A 19346-nucleotide genomic window follows, 5' to 3' on the forward strand; every position below is an offset into this window, starting at 1 on the left:
TGCCTTGCTCAAACCACACCAGAGAAGCTTATTCTTGCAGTAGACGGAAATTAATGCAAAGACTCACAACTCAGAAATGTGCAGAGTTAGAGACTTCTGAATATTTAGACTTAAATGGAATGTGTTCATCAAACTCCTTCCCTTAAGGCTCAGGAATCTATGCAGAATAGGAGGAGAAAAGCTTGTGTGACCTAGAGGTGATGGGTGACTCCAAGGAAACAGTGTCTTCCAGACACACTAGGACTAATGCACATTTGAACTCACAGGGACTGCTTCAGCGTGTGCAAGACCTGTACGGGCAAAAGCCAGACAGGGTCCCAACACTGAAAGGGAGATACAAAGACAGGCTTCCACCCCTAACCATGAAGCTGTCCACAGCTGATACACATCGGCAAGAGAAAAATCAATTATCTCAATGGAGAGTCACTGGGTATATGAAGCAGGCCTGGTGCCCATGGTTATTTGGTCAACACAAAATAAACTCCATGGTAGTATTATGTATTTTTTTTTTTTGCTTTGTTTGGACATATTTTTTTATCTTAATGGTCTTTTGCTTATTTGTCTTGATTTTTATTTTTTGTTGTATTTTCCCTTGTTTTTTGTTTTGAAATTTAGAAGGAGAGAAAAATGAGTAAAAAGTAGGGTAGGTAGGGAGGTGGGGAGATTATAGAGAAATTGGGGGAGGGGAAATATGATGAATTTTTTTCAATTAAAATTAAGAATTTGAATATGATCTTCATCTTTCTCCTATACTCTCAGTTAACACATGTAAATAAAAAGCCCCCTGGGTATCACAACTGGCTTTTAATTACCAGTTGATGATAAAAATCCTTCAGTATTTGTTCTACATTTGTTTCCAAAGTCCAAGACAGGTGCATTCCCCGGTATTAATGCCCATCTCCCAATTTCCTGCCAATGGAAGTTCTAATGTATGTTCAATGCTTGCACACAGGTGTTCACCACTCATGTTGAATCTCCATGGCCAACTGGGCAGGGAATGAGCTAGCCTCAGATTCCAACTTGTCAGCTGCATTCTCAGGCTGCCTCTAACACAAGCTGTCCCATGTTGATTTTCCAGAAGCAGGTGCTGAGATGGGGCTCAAGATGTGATGCCCTCAAGAGGGCTGCAGCAGGTGTGAACAGAGAAAAAAGCTGAAGTGAAAGAAAAACACAGGGAACTTTTAATCAGGAGCAAATCTGTAAGGCTCAAAATGGCCAGACTTTCAATATTCTGTCCTATTCTGTAATCCTATGAGTTGTTGCCCTGAGCAGGTGTTTCCTTCCTGAAGGTGAAAGTACTGTGATAAATTAGAGAGCAGAAGGGTGCTGGCTGGCAGTGGTCTATACAACTGGAAAGGAAGTCCTTCCTTGAAGGAATATCTTGCAAGGAAGGTACCCAAGTACAGCAATGGCACTAGTCTTCCAAGTGTGTCTCTAGAGTAGAGTTTCTGGACAATAGAATGTCCATTTTGCATTAGCTCATAATACCAAACTGAAAGAGTAGTTAGAAGACTCCTGAAAGTGTTAGTGGTTTTGTCGCTATGTCAACTTTTGGAAGAGTCTTTTGTTTTTGTTTTGTCATTATGATGTTGCTATTTCCTAAGAATCAAGATTTTCCATCCTGGAGACAGACATGGAGAGAGCTAAGTGACCCAGCTTTCCTTTGAGTTGGTGCCAGTGCTGCTGCGGGCTTAACACAGAGATTTGTTACCCTGGAGGGGCAAGCAGCGGCATCAGGGGAAGCAAGCAAGGGAGCAAGAGAAGGTGTTTTTGCAGGAGTGGTCTTTTAAGGGGAAAGCAGGTAGTCTGTGCTAGGGTAATCTGGTAAATCCTGATTGGACAAATTAACCAAATAATTACTTCTGACTGTTGGACCTTGGTGTTTTGTCTCAGGAATGAGTCAGTGGCCAAATAAAGGAATAGACCTGGGGAGCTAGAATAAGTAATTCAACAGTTTTTAGCAAGGGAGAGGAAAAGGAGTAAAAGGGCAAAACCTGCCTGCAATTGTTTGGGTGCTCAGGCCTGTGTTTGCCATGCTCGGGCTTTTTGAACCCCTTCAAAGAGAAATGGTGATTTTTGTGTTACCTGATACTATAGTGATTTTTTTTTTAATATATAAAATGGGAAATGGGTACATCTTGCTATTTTGTTCATAAAATCCTAGCAACATAATTGTGTGGCCCAACAATATCTGCTAAAAAATACTTTGGTCTTTCTGTGGGTATCTGCTCCATGATTAGCATCATGTATGATGTAAGGTAAGAGACAGGTCTGCTTTTCTGACAGCCTTGTTAGCCAGAAGGACTGTAGATAATATCCCAACTATGATAATGAGCAAATTTCCATTCAGAAAAGGCTAGATCTTTCCATAGTAGCAAATAAGTCTCAATGGTCAAAACTCCACAAATTTCACATCATATTTATGTCCTTCGCTTTCTTTGAGTAAACTGTAGTCTTATGTCACAGCCTGCATCTGCAATAGTAACATCTTGGTGACAGTAAGAAGAGGAGAAAGCAAACACAAGTCTTGAACTTTCTGATTTCAAGTCATTCATTAATTCATTTTACACTGGCCAAAGCTAGTATCTGGTGAACAAATCAACCATTTATGTGTAGATTATTTTCACACAGAGAAGAAAACAAATGTGGGATTTATGATAAGTGTGGGACTTGGGGATTAAGGTTTGTGAGGAAGTTGTAATCACTTGTCAGATTTACTATGAGTACAGAGTTGAATGTTGGAATATTGAGATGTAACAAATATCACTAGTATTAACTGAGATCATTTTTGCTACTATCATAGTCAAATTCCAAACTCTTGGAGGTACCAAATATAAAGTATGAAGTGATAAATGCAATGGGTATGGTAAAAATAAAACAAACAAATAAATAAAGGGAAACATTATTCCAGTGATTGACAACAGAGTATTCTTAGAGGAGCTAGGATGTGAGGACACTCCCTGATGAATGGTCAATAACTGCGTAGAAAAGGCTTCAAGGCCCTGCACCCTGATCTGGACCTACCCCGATTTCTTTTTAAGTTATTCATAGCTTATTTGTGGAGTTTCATGTTGAAAACCCTAACCCTTTTTATTGCAGAATTTGTTCTTACTTTAGGTGATAAATTCTAGGACAGGGAAAAGTGGGACAGCTACATTTATTGCAACAAGTACAAATTTATAAAAGGACATATAATTAAAATTCTGTTTGCTGAATTTCAAATCACACATTCAGAGAAAACCTATTGTAACTGCACTGTGAACAGAAACAGAGGAGGAGTGGATGGGGCAGAGGAGAAGTGAGGGGGGGACAGAAGGAGAGGAGGGAGGGGAACTGCAGTTGGGATGCAAAACAAATGAAAAAATTAATAAAAAGAGAAAAAATGCAGAGCTTAAAAAAATTTCTCTCATTTGTTTATTTTGTGCCATGGGAATTAATTATAAAACCTTTTGGTAATAGAACTTTAAGGGCAAGCTTTCTAAATTTGTAAGTCAAAAAGTTTCAAGTTATGTTTCCCTAAGTAATTGTAATGAATATCTATGTCCAAATAATAAACCACAACACTAAAACGATATGCTATTGTGTCAAAATAAATACAAAACCCTATATATAGCTACTGCAAACAACAATGAAACTTTAAAATTCTGGCATATTTTAAAGTCCTAACAGGTAATTTAAAACTTTAATACAATATAATATATTATAGCTTATTTTCATGTGTAAATCACTTTCTTTTTTATCTGTATAAAAGTCACCTTTTCAATTTCAATATGACCTCTGTAGATTTCATCTTTTTAACATGTAGTGTATTTTTGCATATTTAAATAATTATTTGCATATTTACCCCAAACTAATTTTAGAGAGAGGAAAAGAAATCAGTTTTTGCATTGGCCATATTGCTAGAAAATTGGGATTTTAATTGACTATGTGTTGAGATTGCTTCCTTTCAAGCAGCAGAGTTAAAAGTTCTCAGCTCTTACCACAATCTTTCTCATCTGATTTCTAACTACTTGAGAGAGTCTGTTCCTTATCAATGTTTGACACTGGTCTGAATAGGAACGAGCAGAATACTACAGATAAAGTAGTATGTATGTGTCCTTATTAAGCAGCAACAAGGAGAGCAGAGCATATGGCCTAGTGCTCAATAGAATCATCTTTAGGGTAAAGCCCTACCTCTTTCAGAAGACACCAACTTTCCATAGCTCCTTAGCTAGGGCTGGGAGCTCAGGAACTCCTTCCACTCCATGTTGGTTTGGTAGCTAGATGGAGAGTCACTTTTCTTTACTGATGTGGTTTCTGGTAGATTGACCATGCTCCTCCAGTGGCTGGTCCACACTCAAAGGTGTGTGGACAGCACACACTGGAGAACATGAAGCTGTGAGGGTGGGTCAGAAGCTGTGGGGGGGTCAGAAGCTGTGGGGGTGGGTCAGAAGGTGTGGGGGTAGGTCAGAAGGTGTGGGGATAAGTCAGAAGCTGTGGGAGTGGATCAGAAGCTGTGGGGTGGGTCAGAAGATGGGGGTGGGTCAGAAGCTGTGGAGGTGGGTCAGAAGCTGTGGGAGTGGATCAGAAGGTGTGGGGTGGGTCACAAGCTGTGGGGGGGTCAGAAGCTGTGGGGGTGGGTTAGAAGGTGTGGGGGTGGGTCAGAAGGTGTGGGGGTAAGTCAGAATGTGTGTGGGTGGATCAGAAGCTGTTGGGGTGGGTCAGAAGCTGTGTGGGTGGATCAGAAGCTGTTGGGGTGGGTCAGAAGCTGTGGGGATGGGTCAGAAGCTGTAGGGGGGGTCAGAAGCTGTAGGGGGGGTCAGAAGCTGTAGGGGTGGGTCAGAAGCTGTGGGGGTGGGTCAGAAGCTGTGGGGGTAGGTCAGAAGGTGGGGGGTGGGTCACAGGTGAAAAGAGATTTGAGAGGACTTAAGAAAAGACTGAGGGGATGAATATTATCAAAATACGTTGTAGAAAATTTTGAAATAATTAAAATGTTTTTTAAAATTATTTTCACATACTAACACGATCTGTTATTAGTAGTGCAGAATACAAGTAAGCTTATACATTAAGCCTCACAGGAAAGACATATTAGGCTCAAGGACTCCTGAAGCAAACATTTTTTGCTTGAACACATTTCATTTTTAAGGATTTCGTTATTTTGGTTTTTTGTTGTTGTTGTTGTTTTGCCTTCTGTATTCTTTCCTGGTTATGATATTATGTATCATTTAAAAACAAATTCCAGTGCCAGCTGGTGACTTACCTATGCCCATTTTTAAGCTACCTATCTTCTTCACCCATGTTTGGTCCTTTCACATTCTGCTGTCAGATCTTTACTGTCCAGTTTTCCACAGGCTCATCCTAGGACTGTGTTTGTGCTTTTCCTTTCCTTCCATGTTCTTACCCTTGCTGGCCACATCTTCCTGATGTCTTACTAATGCACAGTGTCCTTGTCTCTTCCCCAGTGCTCCCTTGTGATACTTAAATCGTGTAGCCACATGAAGAGGACATAGCACTCAAATATTGGATCAAAACTTATTCTAGATATGTCTGTGAAGTTATTTCTTTAGATGCCAGTAATATTTGTATCATTAGATGTATGATAAAGCAGATCATCCTCTATTACATGGGTAGTCAGTGCCCAAACTTATTAAGTATTTATAGACAAAGACTTGCTGTCCCAGAAGAGAAGGAGACTTGGTCAGCTGACTACTTTTAAACTCAAACTGGAAATCTTCTCTGAGCCACTATTTAGCCATATAACTTGGAGAGGTTGGACTTAATAAATCTTCCAATTTCCATGAGAAATCTTAAAATCAGTCCCTTAATGTCCTTGATTACTGTAGGCTTTCCATGTCTGTGTGTTGTGTCTGCATGGATTTAACCAAATTCAGTTTTATAATACTTAGGGGAAAATATAAGACAATTAATTGTGTCTATAAGGAATTTTTACACACTCTTTATGTTCCAAATACTCTTCAAGCAACTATTTACATTGTATTTTCATTGTGAAAGACATTATAAGAAATTTAAAGATGGTTTAAACATGCACGGAAGAATATGTATAGGTCATATGTAAATACTGCATCAATTTATATAAGAGACTTAAACATATATAGATTTTGATACCAAGCTGAATCAGCGAACCAATTCTCCCTGGATGCTGAGGGATAACTATACTCCACCCTTTGGTCTAGTTTTCTGAAGAACCATTGCATATCCTGATCTGGCTTAGTATGATCCTCCGCTCTGAACTCAAAACTTCAGAGCTGAAAAGTTTATCATTTCAGGCTGGTGCTGTGAATGAGTTTCCCTTATTTAACAACTTCAGGTCTTTGGATAGCCCTGACAACTTGTTCATCACAAATAATAGTCAGAAACATCATTAGGCTTGGCAATTGGTCTGCACTCTCAATCAAGGGCAAGGAGCAATATACATAAATAACCTGTTCATTGCATGTGCCCCCATGAATTCATGTCTCATTGCATGATGTTTATGAAACAAGTAGCAGGACCTTCTAAAAAGCCTAGAATATTCATTTCTCTTCACAAATAGCAAAATTATAGACAACATAATGATATAGACACCTCCCACCTGTTCCTTCCTCCATCTGTACTTGTGGGCAACTTGCAGATTAAATTTTATACATGTTATCATAAGCAGTAGTCTGGCTATTATTACTCCAGGTAGCTACCCACATTTAAATGAAGTGAAACTGATGGTTACTCATGACCTCTTTTCTGTTTTGTCTCCATTAATGTGGTCTCATATCTTTCTGATTTTTCTACTTGAGTGTTTTAAGAGGGGCAAATTTTCAAATGTTCAGAGTTAATGAACTCCAGGCTATCAAATATTTTTTAAAAAACTGAGGAAAAAGCCTAGAATATATTGAATTTACTGATTTTTATAGCATTATTTAGCAAATAGTTTAACTAACATGTTTGTATATATATATATATATATACATACATTTATATATACACATATATATACATACACACACACACACACACACACACGTGTGTGTGTGTGTGTGTGTGTGTGTGTGTGTGTGTGTGAAGTGATTTTACAAAGTTGTGAAAGAAATCTCAGTCATCACAACCTGTTGGTAGGCCTTCTCCATCATCTACACACCCTCAAAATTCCTCATGTCCATTTGCAGGCCACGTGGCTACTCCTAACCCTGAATATTAAAAACACCATCTTTTTTATTTCTATGCAGATTTCCCCTGTCTACTCATTTCCTATAAACGAAATTGCACAAGTAACCTTTTGCATGTGGCTTTTCCCATTTAGTATAATGATTTTTAGGTTCATCCAGTTAGTGTCTTGTGTTGGTGACTCCTTTTTTATGGTTAATGTTCCAAACTGTGGATACATAGCTTCTACATTTCCAAGGAGACTTTTCTGTGCATTTTCCATTTTTAAGCTGCTATGGATATTGAACTCTAAACCAGTGTCTTAACTGTGCATATCTTCTGTAGGTTCCTTGCAATAGTATCTCTGAGTCACATAGCAAATTTGTTTGTATTTTTCAAAATGTCAATGCATTGTACCAAATGGCTATAACATTTTACATTTCAGCAACAGATGTGGATGCTCCATGTCTTTCCGACTGAACCCTTATTATTTTTTGTCTGAGTATAGTCACCTAAGTGGATTTAAAGGAATGTTGAGTTAAATTTTAAAATTTGCATTCTTCTAATGATGAGTGTGGCTTATCATCTTCCTATGTGCTTACTGACCATGGCCTTATTTTCAGTTAAATGCTTATTCAAGTCTTTTTCTTATTTTTAAATTGGATAATGTGTCTTCATATTTTGAAGGATTTTTAATTCAAAGATGTGATTTCCAATGATTCTCATCCAATCTATGCTTACTTTATATTTTAATAGTATTTTTTGAAATGGAAAATTTCAAATTTTAATTGGTGAGTTTTAAATTTGTTTAATGTGTTTCTGAAATATTAAGAACTCTTCATGGAACTGAAGGTCATAAAAATGGTTTGTATGTTTGATGCACAGGCTTGTACTTTCTCCTCTTACACTTAGGTACATTATCTACTGTGAGTTAATTACTGCATACGGTGTGCAGAAAGGTTTTAATTTATAGTCTTGGATATCAAATTGACTATCCTTTCCCCATTGATTCCCTTGGCACATTTGTACAAGATCAATTGACCATAAACATGAGGGTTTATTTCTGGACTCGATTCTGTTTCGTTGATCTCTGTCTATCCCTTGCCAGCACCATCTGTGATGACCGCAGCTTATAAAGTTTTGAAATTGGAACATTTATTTCCTATGAGTTTGACTCCAAAATCATTTTCACTCTTCTAAAAACTTTGCATTTCCACATGTATTTTAGAGTCAGCTTAATTTTTTTTAAATCAAATGCATCCATTTGGTTTTCATTAATAATTGCAGTTATCTTTAGTTCAGTTTGAGAAACTACCATATTAATGACACTGAGTTTTCCAGTCCATGGACATGTTCTATCACTGCATTTGTTTAATTTATTATGGTCTTCTTTAATTAGTATAAAACCTATTTGAGGACTTAATACTTCAAATTTAAATTTTTGTAGATTCTATTTCCCAGTACTTTGCTCTTCTCAGTGTTCTTTTAAAAAGAATGTTAGATTTTTTTAATTTTTGTGATTATAATATAATTACATTTCCTTTTCCTCCTCCAAACCATATCATATGTCCATCCTACCTCTCATTCAAATTCATGGCTTCTTTTTCATTGTTATTATATGTATATATGTATATACAAATATATTCCCAAGTATAACTTGCTTAGTGTTTATAATGTTACTCATATGTCTGTCTTTAGGCCTGACTATTTGATAATGGATAATCAGTTGGTGTGCTCCCCCTTTGAAAAGACTATTTCTCCCTTTCTCAGAAATCCATAGTTGCCTTCAGTTCTTTGTGTGGGATTGAGTAATTTGTGGTCTTTCTCCCATTTTCAGATTATCCATTGCCTGTGGAGATGCAATTCATTTCTTCCTCTTTATTTAATTGACTTTGGATACTATAAAACCTTGTTCAAAACAAATACGCTTATTTGTATTACTAGGTATTAAATACATATTTATTTATTCAGTGTATCTGTGTGTGCACACACATGTGCAGTTATGCATTCCAACATCTGAATATGAATTCACAGAACACTTTCAGGGAGTGGTCCTCCTCATCTTGTTCTTGAGCAGAGGCTCTCTTGTTTTTGTTCCACTGTGCTGCTTTTCAGGCCCCTGTGGGTTCTCCTGTCTCCCTCACACACACACATAGAAATACTGCACACAGCCAGCAGGAGACCTACCCCATCTCATAATTTGACATGAGTTCTGAGGACCAAACTCAAGTTGTCAAGATTATACAGGGTGTGTTCTTATCCACTGAAGCATCCCACAACTCCTCAGTACATATTCTGAAAATTTGTTTGGCACGGATTTTGTTGTTTTTGATACACAGGATCAAGTCACTTGACAAGATATTTACTTTTTCCTTTCCAACTTGATTGAATACACTTTGTTTCTTTTGCTGACCTTACACAGATGAGAACACTGCATGTAATCTAACAAGAGTCGAGAACAGCCATCTTGCCTTGCCGTTTGTCTCAGGAGAGCACTGTGTCATCCACCAGTGAGTATCATCTTAGACACAGAGTTTCCAAGCTCCCTCCACACTGAGAACTTCAATCAAGATGAGGACTCACTTGCAAAAAGCTTTTCTCCATCTACTGAGTTGATTGAATGTTTTCTGTCTTCTCTTCTACAGAACTGACCCACAAAATGATGATGAATCAGCCATGTATCATAGAGGTGATTTTTTTGGTCTGGTCACAGTTACCATTGATTTCTTTCATTATTTTACTCTTTCCTATTTTTTTTATTTTCACACTAATTAATTCCTTACTTCTATCTGCTTTTGAATCATTTCTGTCCTGAATTCTAAGGCACAAATTAAGGTTATTGTTTTTGTATTTTATCACTTTATAACATAAATATTATAATTGTGTGATGGTGGCAGTGAAATAATCTTAGTCTAAAATAATATAAATTTGTTTTCATCCAAGATTAAACCTTTTTTTCAATCTGTCCTTGAATTAAAAACATGATGTATATTTTGATTAATGTGCTTTTGATAGAGTATTGAAACTGTTTATCCTTTCTTTGTATGACATAAATTTCTGGACTTAACAATGGCATTTTGGTGTAATATAATTTCGTCAGAAAGTTAGAAAAAAAGTTTCCTTGAAGGTGGCAATGACTTTTAATTATACTTCCTTGAACATAGCTATCATGTGGCTACTTTACGGTACAAGGGAAACTAGGCTGTAAACCTAATTGGCTTCGGTGTGTTCCTTACTATGAACTCTGTCAAGTGGGAAGCTTGTATTTCATGGTTTTAGAGTGAAAGCCATGGTAATGAAGCCTCTAAAATGTGCCTTCCTGAAGCCTTACCTACAAGAGTCTTCATTTTAACACCGTTAACTTTTTGCTCCAGGGGCTACTAAACATTAATTTTTCTGGGGCTTAAGGTCATATATGCAGAGGAGAGAGGGAGAATGCTAATTAACTGTGAACTGTGCATTCCGTGGTTGAAATGCATGGGATTTGCAGTCTTGGCCTTGGCCTAGCACTGTGTCAGTGGTTAGCCCCTGAGCTTCTCTGAGTCTTCCAAGTCCTCATTGCATCGTCTGTGCATAGTGTACACTCTTTCTCCTAGACTGTAGAAGACTAAGTGACTGTGGAGCACTTTGCCCAGAATCAGCCTCCAGCTCCTGGTCACCAAATGTTGGGTTCCTCTGCTCAGAGGCCATTTCTAGAAAACCCACTCCAGCGTGAAATGTAATGTTACCCTCCCCACAATATTGTTTCTGTTGTTATAAGATCACAAAGAAAAGAACTTTAATTTTGTTTCTTTTATTTTGTGGTGCTAGGGTTCCAACTCAAGACCTCAGAGAGGCTAGGAAGAAATGATAGATTCTGTGCTTTCAACTAAGAGTAGGTACATGCCTAACCCACATCACAGCCTCAGATTTTGTCCTTCTTGGACTGAGTCAGGAATCAAAAACCATCACTTCTAAATGAGCAATACTGTTACATGAGCTGGAGGATGGTAGGGGATTATTTACTGCTTAGGGTGTGATAGGAAGTAAGAATAAAAATTAGCTGATTAAAATATATCCATAAAACATATTGGAAGGATTATTTACTATATATTTGTATATCATACATGCAGAGTATGTATTTCTCATTGTATTCAAATATAAATTTCTGATGTTAGAAAATGTCAGTTTGCTCATAGATAATTGTGAAGGAAATGAAAAATAAATGAGATTCCATGAATATACCAACTATCTGCTAGAAAAAGTCAATAAATATGAACACACACACACACACACACACACACACACACATATATATATATGTATACATATGTGCATAATATAATTTTGCTTTTGCCCAGTCAAATGTAAATGATAAAATTAGTTCCAAAAAATGACTATTAGTGATAATGCTTTTTGTGTCTCTGTTAAGTAATCATTTATGATATCTACAGAGGATTACAAAACAATTTCTATAGTGAGTTAAGGCAAAGGTCCCACCCTTTCTGTGCCATCATTCTGAAGTCGCACATGTAGGTTTTATATTAGCTTTACTACATCTCACACTTTGTCCAAGGTTGAGAAATAAATGAAACCTGTGTCACAGTGTCATCTGAAAGACACTGTAAGGAGGGGTAGCTTTTCTGAGAAGCCAGGATTAGAAACAAAGCAACCTGGAACAGCTAAACATGAAGCAATCAGAAGCATCTTTTGTTTTGATTACAGCAATTACCATAGCTCTTGCCAATTTTTCTATCCACTGCTTACTTATTATCTCATTATTTCTCCAGAGAAGCTAAGGTTGAATGTATCATTGCTGACAACAGAGTCAGTGTGAAGACATTTGTTCTTCTCATGGGGTAGGAGTGGAGGGGGTAGGTACATGGTGCTATGGTGACTGTCTGTTGACTGGGATGACAGGGATGGTGTGTGTTTATAACTGGTCCCTTGAAATTAGGTCACTGTTGGTGCTCTGCATTGTTTTCATTTTCCAGAATTCATTGCTGAAAATTGCTGGCCACCTTTCTACTGTGTCCCCTTCCTTATAATAGCTCAACTATAACTTCTGTGTTTCCTTTGCCTGAAACTGAGCCAAGGATTGGTACCTAATAAATCCTGCACCTCTGACTGGTGGTGTACAGGCACATGGCAACTTCAGGAAAACTAGTCAAAACCCATGAATGGTAAAAATACACAGACCTTTCAGCAAAACTCATTACATGAAAAAAAAATCTTCAGTAAGACACATAACGATCATATTGTTATGTGTCCATAGCACACTGAAGTTATTCTACTGTATAGGAATGCGAAGGTGTAATACTCTCTCAGACAATTTGAGTAGAGGATTGGCAGAAGTCCAATTAATTCTTAGGTGAAATTTTCGTACTTAACACATAGAGGCTATCAAGTAAATCAAAAGCAACTGAAACTGAAGTTATGGAATGGCATAGCAGAAATGGAAATGATAGGAAAGGCAAAGGTAAATGATGTCTGTGTAGGAAATGGCTCTACACAGCAAGTGTAGGGAGCACTGGGCAGTGAACGTCTTGTAATTTCTCCTCAGTAAACCTCACAGTTTGTTCAGTAATTACTTTTTCTACCTGGAGTTGATATATACCTGCATTTTTGTAGCTCATTGAGTTTATTTAAGAAGAGTATTTTGAGGGTTTTTTTCCCTCTCTTGAAGGATTTTTTTAAAAAACTGTACCTATCATCATTGCCAAAAGAAGCATTCACTGTTCAATTCTTCATCATGCCTAAGTGTGTATGTGCATATGTGCGTGCGTGCGTGCGTGCATGTGTGTGTGTGTGTGTGTGTTTGTGTGTGTGAATATGTGTATGTGTACATTTGTGACTATGTGGAGAAACATGTGTGTCTGTCTATGTGAAGAAACAACTCTCTTTCAGTCTTCCCAAACTGCATTCCTTATATAGGTGAACACTATTTCCACTAGATTCTTACAAAGTAAGAGTTCCTTTAAAATACCTCGGCAGGTGGAGCTGGGTCACAGGCAGCTTCCATTTTATAGTTCAGGAGCAGAGTTAGTGGGCATCATATTGGAGGAGCAAGAGGGGATGATCTGTGTTTGGTCCCTGGAGAGGTAGTACTGCCCTGCTCCACAGCTGAGTCAGGCTTTGGTTGGGGTACAGTTAGGTCTCTGGTAGCAAAGCTAATACTTGGAATGTGGGTGGTTGTGGCTAGCCTCCATTCCAGGGGACAGACAGGGTTGACTCCAGAGCTGATGGTAAACTGCGTGGAGAGGAGTTGACAGGAAGAAGGGGCCCCTGCCAAGTCTAATAGATCCTCAGTGGCAGGCCTGCACTGGGAAATGGGTCTAGATTGTCACAGTCATTTTCAATGGTCACTTATTTCCTATTTCTACAAATGTTTAACAAATACTGCTTTTAGAGTGGTCCAGACATTCCTTGAACTTAATACACAAAGAAACAATATTCCATTAAAGTTTTTGTTTCCAGGGCTCATATGGCTTTTTGTGAATTTCACCTTGGTCATAGTTGTTTTTTTGTTTTGAATAATAGTTTTTATTTATTCATTGAGAGTTTCAGACATATATATCTACCTTGGTGATATCCATAACCCACTCAGTTCCTCCCCAGCATATCCTTCTCCTCTACATGTATCATTTTTTCATGGTGTCATTAACAAAAACAGAATACATCTCTGCCTTGGTGAGCTAAGGGTCAGGGGAGGCAGAGAATAAGAGGAAAAACACTTAATATGTTAGTATTAAGAAAAATATATATAAAGTAGCAGAAAATGTACTCTGCTATGCAAGTTTTTTTTTTAGAAAAATTTATTTAAATTACTTTGGAGAAAATTTCATTTCCATAAATCACCACTATATCACAATATGTTTTGGTGATTTGATCAGAACATAAATGCCCATGGACAGGCCCTGGAGAAGAGATTGAAAATTATAATTTTATTATTAACCTATGCAGTATTAGCATTAGTTAATTTTTAAATTGTACCTATTTTCAAAATTACAGACTTCAGCATTATTGTGTGTTCATTAAGAAAATTATTTTACAGAGACCATTTAGTGCATGAATAGACACATTTGAGATCATTGAACACAATATAATAGAAGCAGAGGCTGTAGCTATGTGACCACACAGCCGGTGAGCCACCCTCTCTGTGCAGGCATGGGACGCACTGGTGTTTCCTTTTTACTGCTTCAGTGTTGAAAGACACTCAGAGCATCATGTGGGTGTGAATCTTCAAGGCAGTAATGGAATAACTCAATTAAACAGGACACAATGTGTGGATTTTGAAGTACAATATGCAAATTAGCTAACAGATTATCTTGCTACAGAAACATTTTTTTTGCAGTTAAATATAATTTTATGATTCTTGCCAGTTGAGAAGTCTTCCTGCCCATTCATTTCAAAAAGTTTTTCTTGACTGAATTTCATGTGCCAAGAAGTACTCCTTTTACTTCCTCAAAAGTAAGACACTGGCCTGGGGAGGTAGCTCTGTCAGATGAAGCTTGAGTTTTACTCTCAGATCCCACACAGAAAAGAAGAAAATGGATGTCGTGGTGGGGTTGTGGTCTCGGGAGTGTGGAGGAAGAGACAAGTGGGTCTCTGAAGCTTCCGGCCGGAGAGCATAACCTATTTGACAAACCCTAGGCGAGCGGGAGACTGTATTAAAAAAAATGGCAGACAATATCTAAGAAATGATATCCACTGTTGTCCTCCTCTGGCTTACACCGCACACATGCACACACACACACACACACACACACACACACACACACACACACCACTGCACACATGCACACACACACACAGATATTCACACACACACACACACACACACACACACACACACACACACATACACACACACACACCCCTGCACGTACATGTACTCCCACATACACAAACATGCACATTTAACACAAAATATGATAGCATTTTTCTCGTCAAATAATTTATGCTTACTAAGTGAAATGGATATAAATATGTTATTATATAGTTAGTATCATTTTAATAAGCTCTCCTTGCCATTTAGTTTCATTTTCTTTCTTGCTTAATTTACCTTTTCATTTTAATTTTATTGTTTGTAAGTACTTTCCATCACAATGCAGGGAAGAGTTTGAGAGGAATTTCTCACATTATACAGTGAACATTTAAGAAAAAACACTTTTTTTCTTTTGTTTTTCACTTTTAAGGGGAGACAGCATCTCATTGTCCCCATGTATGCACACAGGCAGACCTCTGAAGAAGGGTATCCGACACCTCAACCCTTGTACAGGATCTAGTCACCTACTTCTCTTTGGGCCACAGTTCTACCTCTACCTCACAGTGGTAAATTGTTTTATTTCCTTTTTTCAAGAAGAACACAGGTCTCATAGCAACCTGCTTTGCCTGCTCTAACACAACAAGAGCACACTGCAGTTTTGTCAGAGAAGAAAAGACTCCTGCTTCATACATCAGTCATTTCATTTCCTTCTTTATATAGCATTTCATCTCTTGATCACAGAAATAAGCCCTAAAAGCATCTCTTGTCTTTCAGGTGATCTTCTTAACAGGCTTCTGTCACCCGTGTCTGAGCCTTTAATGGTTATAAACATTTCAACAAAGACTTTGACAGAGCAGTGGACATATAGCTTTCAGGAGTTGGAGAATAACCTAGAAACATTGTTGAAACACCAAATCCAGGGTCTCATTTTAGAGATTTTGATTACACAATGTAGTAGGAGCAGGGCAATAGATTGGATTTTTAATCTTCAAGGTCATGCTTGTCATTTAGGAGCACTTTATTAGAGTGATTAACATATTATAAGCTAATATTAAGTGGAGACAGAGAAGAAGTGATTAGTGTAAACCAGTGCTTAGGGAGGAGCCATCGAAAAGAGGAAATGCACCGAGTTAGAAAATTCAGGCAATGACAGAAAAGCGGACATCTCAGGGATATAGGTTGTTCTAGCAAACCAAATAATTAAAGGAATAGTAAGGGAGAGATGGGAAAATGTATTTGTATGGATGGAAGATAGACCATATAGGAATAAACATGGTCAAGAGAGGAGTTGAACATTAAATAGTGAATAATATTTTGTTATTTTTAAATGGTATTATATGGGCAGTATAACAACATGATAAACATCAACTTTTAGGAAGACGATGAGGAAGTAACAGGAGAAAAATAAAATGGAATGAGACTAGACACAGCAAAAATAAATGCATCAAAATGTGAAAAGCAAAGTCATCTGGGTAAATCAGGATGAGGGTTTAGGGTAGGACGTTGCCAAGATAACATAGAACTGTACTTGGTAGGATCTTCAGGTCATTGATTAGATGCAGGAACTTGGAATTGATTGCTTCATCAGTCTTTAAGATTACTGGTACTATTAATTACAATGATAAGGTAACTCTTACAAAGGAAACTTAGCTCTCCAACACTGACTTAAAGGTATACAGTAGAAACTTCATGAGAATAGCTATTTGACATACAGAGTGTACCAGGAATCTTAGAAGGTCTTATTAATAAGATCAAACCTGAGGCCAGTTATTGGGGTGAATGCTGGAAGATCATAGAAGCAGAACAAGCCACAGCTACCTCACCTCACCAGTTCCTCAGCTGATTCTGTTTCCTCAGACTGAGTCCTTATCCAAATGAATCTCAGCTGAACTGTTTCTCAAAAGCCCTAATGCTTAACCAGGCTAAGAGCTTCTAGTTTCTGGTCTTCATGCCTTATATACCTTTCTGCTTTCTGCCATCACTCCTTGGGATTAAAGGCTCACAATCTGGGATTAAAGGCATGAGTCACCATGCTTGGCTGTATCCTTGAACACACAGAGATTCAGGTAGATCTCTGCCTCTGGAATGCTAGGATTAAAGGTATGAGTGCCACCATTTTCTGGCCTCTGTATCTAATGGCTATTCTGTTCTCTGACCCCAGATAAGTTTATTAGGGTGCACAATATTTTGCAGAACACAATACCACCACATACAGAGTCATTTATTTCCTCTCTGGACAGTTTTGTATGCAGGCCTAGAGTTTAGTATAAGAGCCTACGCTGAAGGAAAACTAATTGTAGGAATTTTTAATTATCATATTGTCTTTGGGCTAATAGAATTGAACGAGATCATTCAGCAGACCATAGAAAAGAGAAACTTAGGAGAGAAAATGCAAGCACACTAATAGTTAAAGAATAATCAAAGAATGAAGAGCATACCATGGACCCTGTGAAGGTTTAGTGAGTTAAAAGGAGGGACAATGGCATACAAAAGGTCAGGGATCTCTAATAGCTCTGACATACGCATGGTTTAAAGGTTCCAGTTGCAGCGAGTACAGAAAGGACTCCACTGTATTTGGCAGTAAGAGAATCAGTGTTGAATCTAGTGAGAATTACTTTAGGAAAATGACAAATATGGAAACCTTATTTGTATAGCTTAAAGACTATGGTGAAGAATTTGGCACAGAGAATAGACTTTTTCCTGGGAAAGCACTTGAAGACAAAGTATTGTCCTCCCTTATCAAATAACACCTCAAATCAGTACAACCTATGAATTGGTACCAGTAGATAATCAAGATTAAGGACCAACCAGAGGTCAAACAAAGGATGCCATGAACTTGATGTAGGACGCTCACAGAAAGAACCAAATCAAAGGAGGAGAGAATGGCTGTCAGGGAGATGGAGAGGAACCCCCAGCAAGCAATGACTGCTTCTAAACTCATTCCAAACACATTTAGCTAAAAGAGACATGATCAAAGCTTCAGAGAACCCTGTCTCAGAAGTCTGATTGTGCAACCCCAACTTGGCAATTAGTAGCTGAAAAACCACATTCACTGTCTGAAAACCACCCACGAGTACTTTGACATTTATTATACGTAAGAGAATACACAACCCTGATCTGAACCGAAATGAATGGAAAACAGAAAGCTATTTGCAATCATTTCAATCAAGTTTCTCCAAACATCAGACCACAGAGTGATATTGCCAAGTCCAATAAATAATGTCTTGAGAAATAGTTCATTGCATTTTTAAAATATCTGTGCTCCCAACATTGTATACACACACACAGATAGTCACTCTGAAGAAAGCAGTCATCTCAACTGTTGAGGATGGCTGCATTTCACCGTAGGCAGCAAGTTATGAACAATTTACCTAAGTTTCTATTGTTGATTTTTAAATAATATAGGAAATAACTAGTACAGAAACATATTTAAATTGTGAGAGTATTATTATAGAATGTCTTAATTTATTGGATAGAGGGCTGAAAAAATGAAAAATTATAAATCTCTTAAGAGAAACACATCTAAAACATGATTATAAAAGCAGAGTGGGGCCAGGAAAGTTGGCTCAGCCATTAATATCTCAGGCTGCTCTTCCAGAGGACCCAGATTTGATTCGCAGTACCCACAGGGCAGCTAATAATAGTCTGCAATTCTAGTTTTAAGAGATCTGACACTGTTTTCTGGCCTGCATGGATACCAGGTAGACAGGTGGTATATGGACAAGCATGCAAGCAAAACACCCATTCAAGTAAAACATTAAGCAAAATCGAGAAGAAATTATCATAACCTAATCATTAACAAAAGTTAATAAATAAAAATGCCTGTCTCCCTTCATTAAGAAAATAAGTGATAAAAATTACTGGCAAGGAAGTAAACAGAAGGAAGACATCATACACGGCTGGTAGGAACGTAAACTAATCCAGTCACTATGGAAATCAATATGGACATTTCTCCAAAAATTAAAAATAGATCTTCCATAGGAATTTGTTCTACCACTCCTGGATATTTACCCAAAGGATGCCAAGTCAACACTTCACAAAGCTATTTATGCATCAGTGTTTACTGCTGCAGTGTTCACAATAGCATCATTATGCAGCAGCCTAGGCATCTGTTAACCGAAGAATGGATAAGGAAAAACAGTGCCACCCTCTCTCTGTGTATATGTGTGTATTTCAACCATAAACAGAAGGATATTATTTCATTTGTAGGAAAATGTGCACAAGTAGAGATAATTAAATTAAGCCAGCCTCAGGAGGACAGATGGCATGTTTTCTCTGATTTATGGTTCCTAAATTTTTATAGAGATATATAAAGTTATATGTATGTATTAGACATGAATATAGAAGAAAAACTGTTGAGGTGAGAAAAGGTTACTACTGGTAGACAAGAAAACAGAAGATGGAGGTGCTGAGGAAAGGATGCTCAGAATGAAACATTTTCCTGCATAAAGATGGTCAAAATAAATTTAATAAAAATAAACTT

General features: G+C 37.6%; 1 long non-coding RNA gene across 2 annotated transcripts in view; it reads left to right on the forward strand.

Moving 5' to 3' along the window:
- The first annotated feature begins 1494 nt into the window (after window positions 1-1494).
- The window catches only part of LOC121830540 (uncharacterized), a 32073-nt gene continuing 14221 nt past the window's right edge, over window positions 1495-19346 (forward strand). The window contains exons 1-2 of one of the 2 annotated variants that reach the window (XR_013052428.1): window positions 1495-1764; window positions 9539-9626. This is a non-coding gene — a long non-coding RNA (uncharacterized LOC121830540). Of the gene's footprint in view, window positions 1765-9538; window positions 10108-19346 lie in introns of those variants that run through there. The other variant, XR_013052427.1, reaches the window with a different exon arrangement.

Source organism: Peromyscus maniculatus, chromosome 6, assembly GCF_049852395.1.
Source record: "Peromyscus maniculatus bairdii isolate BWxNUB_F1_BW_parent chromosome 6, HU_Pman_BW_mat_3.1, whole genome shotgun sequence".
Taxonomy (NCBI): Eukaryota; Metazoa; Chordata; class Mammalia; order Rodentia; family Cricetidae; genus Peromyscus; species Peromyscus maniculatus.